Source organism: Corvus hawaiiensis, chromosome 6 (assembly GCF_020740725.1).
Source record: "Corvus hawaiiensis isolate bCorHaw1 chromosome 6, bCorHaw1.pri.cur, whole genome shotgun sequence".
NCBI lineage: Eukaryota > Metazoa > Chordata > Aves > Passeriformes > Corvidae > Corvus > Corvus hawaiiensis.
Window position 1 is genome coordinate 22,765,627 of NC_063218.1, and position 5,271 is coordinate 22,770,897.

At 48.5% G+C, this 5,271-nt stretch overlaps 1 long non-coding RNA gene across 1 annotated transcript; it reads left to right on the top strand.

Annotated features, from left to right (window-relative positions):
• Positions 1–1,045: 1,045 nt before the first annotated feature.
• Positions 1,046–4,133, top strand: LOC125328166. Its single transcript, XR_007204573.1, has 2 exons — positions 1,046–1,236; positions 3,061–4,133. It is a non-coding gene; the product is annotated as an uncharacterized LOC125328166 (long non-coding RNA).
• The last annotated feature ends 1,138 nt before the right edge of the window (positions 4,134–5,271 follow it).

Consider the following 5,271-nt stretch of genomic DNA (forward strand, 5'->3'; position numbering starts at 1 on the left):
CCAATAGTGAAAGGAAAACAACTAATATAGAAGGGGTGTAATGAGAAGCAGCACATGGTTTTGCAGTTACAATTTAGGCCTGGTTTTGCAAAGAAAGGTTTGTGTGATCACAAGATCTTTGGCAGGGGGAGAGTGTATGACATCACAGGTCTGTCAGATACATGTATGATTTTTGATACACTGGTCAACTAAAAGCAAATTGGATGGGTGAGAAGCTGGCTCATAATTAATTTCATTAAAATAAAAAGCCAAGAGAAGACTCTTCCTCAGCTCGGAAGTAGGTTGCAACAGGACTTTGCATTTTCTCAGACTTCAGAAAATTCACACAGGCTGCAGCTCTTAAAAACACATGGAAGAAAGAGCTTTTAACTGGTGCTTAGAATCAATAGAAAAAACTGTAGGAGATCAGACTGCTTTAGTTGCAGAAAGCTGACCTGAGTAGAGATGCTGCTGCAAAAGGTGAAGCAAAGAGGTATTAGAGAACGGCATGAAAGGGCGTGAGGAGACTGGCAGGGCTAGCAAAAGCTCACATTATTAGTAGAGGAGACAGGGAGAAGCATATCAGAAAAGATGGATGCACAGTCTTGCACAGGTGACTTTCATTGTTACAAGTTTCTTAAACAGTTAAGTAGGAAGTAGTAGATACATTCAAGCCAGGGACATAACCATGTGCTGCAGAGATAACCTTTGTAGCTCCATTTGCTGTGTACTGCAGAGAGGAGAGGTGCATGTCTGATCTGGGATATGAATGCTATAGTAATAAAGATGAGAGATGCAGAGCCCTTGATACAATGGCTATAGGAACAAAGATTTTGTGAATACTGGTTGTGAAGAAAAATGAGTTTGTCCACAAATTGGATGGATGAAGTAAGAGAGAGAGGAATTGCAGCACCTAAGCCACACAGGGCTGGCTGTGGAGTCTACTAGAAGAAGATCAGTGAGCAGCAAGCGTAAGAAAGATTAGGATTTCATTTTTATCCAGTACTTTAATTAATGGCAAAATGTGCAAGAGGGAGCATGCATTCAGGATACCAAATGAGAGTCTGACCCAGCCCAGCCCGTCTTTTCCGCAAAACATTAGCATTTCACTAAGCACACACTGCTGTGCTGTTTCATCAGACACGCCGCTCTGCTGTGTATCATATGATATGGCAGCCGCTCAGGCAGGCGGGGAGCAGCGCAGCCTGTAATTTCCTGGTCATATGTAACTGGGTGGGGAAGCGCTTGATCCTTGGGGTGAGTAATGCTGGAATCGCACCATGAGGCACCCTGCTCTTTCCTATTTGAGGCAGTTAAGGTGTTGCTCTTGCTGTTCTGGCAGACATTGCCCAGGGCATCCGAATGCTCTTACGCTCTGCTACACTTACAACACCCTCCTGTAACCTGTTTCGCTGTGCACACCCGGTCACTTTCCCACTTTCCCAGCCTTTTGCCGGCGGTCGCCGCTACGAGGACTGCGGATCTGAGTGCGGCACACTCGCCTCCCCGCTGCCGCGGCTGTGGGGCAGGACGGTCCCCGCCGCCCTCGCTGCCGGCCCGAACCGACGCAGAGGCCGCGCTGCCGCGTTTATTTGGGAAACGCTCCGGGCTGCTGAGCGAAGGGGGGCGGCCTCTCCCGGCAGCTTTGCTGGCCTGCGCGGGGCTGGGGGGTACCGCCTCGCTCCTCCCCGCCTTCCTGCAATGGCCGTGGTCGTAGCCTCCCCGCCGGGCCGTCCGTCCAGCAGGTCCCGGCCCCCCCGCGACCCTCTCCAGGCGAGGGTTGGTTTTTGTTTTTTTTTTTTATTTTGGGGTGGGGTTTTTTCGTGGTTTTTTGTTGGGTTTTTTTTCTCTCTTTTTTTCCCCTTTCCTGCTCCGAGACATTTTCCTACGTGCATTTTTCTCCAGTCGAGCTAATTTAACGAGCTGGGTTTGGCGAGGGCCGGAGTTGCCGGCCCCAGCGCGGGGAGGGCGGCGCGGGGTAAGGGGGCTCCCGCTGGGCTCCCCAGCCGGGGAAGCGCGCGTCTCTCCGCCCGACATGAGCTGTAATTTCCGGCAGACATTTGACGTCTCCGACATCTGCACCAAGGCGCGGCAGCTCCCAGCAACCCCCATGGCCGGCAGCGGGGCGGCCCCTCCTGCCTCCTCCCCAGCCATTTGTGTTTTACTCATTTCCTGCTCCCAGTAATGAGGCCAGCGATGCCGGGGTGGCGGTGGTGCTGCTGAGAAGGCAGATTGTTATACACACAGACACACACATGGATGTTTTTGTTTCAGGATGAATTTTTAGTGCTCGTGAAAGGGAGGGACTAAGCGGAGCTCGCTGTAGCCTGGCACAGGACCAGCAAGCTTCCCGGCAGCCCTCTGCCAAAAGAATCCAGACATCCAGCCCCCTGCCCCGGCTCTTGTGGCCCCTTCTTGTCCGCTCTCTTTCCCCCTCGGCTCTTCAGGGGCCTCTCTCCCGGCGGCAGCACTGCCCGGGGACCCTGCAGACCTTCTGCCCACCCATGCCTGTGTCCCTTCACCACTCCAGCACAAGGTTCCTCCCACCGTGCAGACACGCCGCAGTCCTGACCCGTGACTCCTTAATCCCAATTTTTCTTCTCGGTCGTCTGTGGAATTACCGCAGGAGGGTGGATGAAGTCTGTGATATTAACATTATCCTCGGAGTCGAAAACAACTCGAGGCCAAGTAGATTCATTGCACTAGTGACTTGAACTAGGTGAAATGTCGACAGAATTACTCAACACCACAGCCCCAAACTCTCGGCACAGAAAAACAAACCTTCTAGTGATGTTTTGTACAGTCTCCAGCCCAGCCCCAACCCACCCATCTGTTTCATTCCCCAAGGGACCACAGGGACGTGGGCCTCCTGGCATGTGATCATCTTCCTCTACACATCCGCCACAGATGAACTCTGCCATTTGTCTCCTGTTACAGTGTACTAACAGGATTCTGTGGGTTTTGTTCAGTTTTGTTCTGTTTTGATTTGATTTTTTTAATTTGTCGTTAAAGAAAAAAGGGAACAAAAAACTTTTTTGGCTGCAGCTATCGGCTAATTTTTGGTTGCTTTCGAATGCCAAGGCCAGCAGGATCCAGGAATTCATCTACTGGTGCCAGCAAGAAAGCACTGACCCAAACAAGGGAGCCAGAACTTGGACTGCAGTCCTTGCCAGGGATCAGCAAGAGGCCAGAGACCATGCTGCTGAGTCATCACCGTTCCAGCTGCTACAAGCCTTTTCTGGGGACGCGGCTGTTGCTAAGATTCCTGGGAGCTGACTGATTGCTCCTTCTATAGTCATGTAACACACACATACACGTCAAAGGAGCAAGGAGCAGCAGCTGGGGCCAGCTCAGAGCGAGCACACAGCCTGCTGGCCGTGTGCGGCCAGGCTCGGTGGCTGTGCGGGACTTCGTCCCCCGCGGTAGCTGCGCTGCGCTGCTGCTCGGGGCTCCTTTTGCAGGGCTAGAGCTACCTCGCTCCCTGGGAGCTCCGTCTGCCTCCCACTCATGGAGGCATTTCAAAAATCAAACAGTCCAGGCAGTGATTCTGTACAAAGTTTTCTTTCTGTTTGTACTTGCCCGTTTCACCATATTTCTCCCCCCCCCCCCCCCCCCCCACATTTAGAGGTAGGAACATGCTTAAAATCTGTGCAGTGCATTCCTTGCAGGGTCACTATTGGGTCACTCTCTTCATGCAGTAAATAAATATGTTCAATGAGCAGGCAAGTAAAGTGAACACTTTCCAGTTCTGGGGCCCAGAACTGAAACTGGTGATATTTCTTATTAAGCCCTGTAAGGTTTCAGAGTATTCTGCAGTTTCACACATTGCACAGGGAGGGAATGCTTGTTCATGAGCATCCTGCATTTTCCTTCTCCCAATTTAATATTTTAAATCTTTTTATTCTCCTGCCTTTTATCTGTCTGAGATACTTGCCTCCCTCAGATGCTGCAGTTACCCTTGTTTCGTGCTCCACATTTGACACTCAACAAACTACATGTACTCAGGCTTTCAAATCTCACGCTATATAATCACATTTAGGTTGTTAAAGCCTAAGGGTATAGGACCTGTCTTTTCTCTGACATTAGACACATCACTGATTTCAAAGGATTAGCTAATCATACTAACATTTAATAATAAAACTGATGATTCCAGAGCTCAGTCTCCCTGCTTCTTTGTTGAGCATTGAGGTGCCAAACTCTGAATTACAAATTGCCAAATGAGGATGCAGAGCACTTGAGTTTTGTGGTCACTTTTCTTCCAGTAGCACCTCGGAGTGCTACCCATGGTCCAAGATCACTTGTTTTAGTAAACCATAATACTAAAAAAAAGGCTCTCTGCCCCAAAATGTTCACAGTCTAATAATAAAACAAGAGACCAACAGTGGACAGAGGTAGACAGGACAGACAGCAGGAAATTAATTGGTTTTGGCCAGCATGGCAGGAGGTGTTTTTCACAAACAAGTAAACCAACTGAATTTTAGGGCAATTTCAGGTCAGGAAGGAGGGATTTTCTGAGATCCTTAAAAAGACAGTTTTCAACTCAATAGCTTCTTTTTGTGGGAGAAAATAGGTACCTATGGCTATTTCCAAGAAGGAGCTTTAACTATTGCATAAGGTCAGTAGCACATTTAAATCCACTTCTGGCCAAATCAACACAGAGGTGGTCTCTCAGCACATTAAATTTGTTTATGGAGACAAATGTAAGGTGTAGCCAAATGCAGACATGGGTAAACTTACCTGTTAAGTGTTTTGAGAAAGATGATAAGAAATCATACACGTAGCAATATAGAAACAAGTAAAGTCTAAAGCGCTCAAAGTGGATGTGGGCAATCTCCATCACGCCAAATGTAAGAAAAGCCTGAGGGACACAACAAAAGTGCTAGGAAAAAAGTGCTTGGGGACTGGAAGAAGCCGCTCAATACTGACTGTAAAGCAACAGTTTAAATGGGATCAGATACAATTTTTCTAGCTGTAATTTATACGGTGGTTTAGGTATTGTAGAAAATAGAGGGGAAAAAAGCACTACACACACACGAAGCTTCTAATTACTTGCAAATGCAGACTCGGAAGGTCTGATGCTGTGCCTGCATGGGTGGTGAAAGACATGTATGGTGAAGCTTATCTTTCCACTCCCTGCAGTTACAGGCATGCTGTGCTTAAAAAATTTTGCAGTTACGTCTGAATCACTCTTTTTCATTAACCAAGAGTGGTTTTATGCCCCTAGAGTGACCAGCACTTCAGTGTACAGGGAACTGTGTTGGGTATTGCTTGCAGAAGCTCACCACCAGCAAC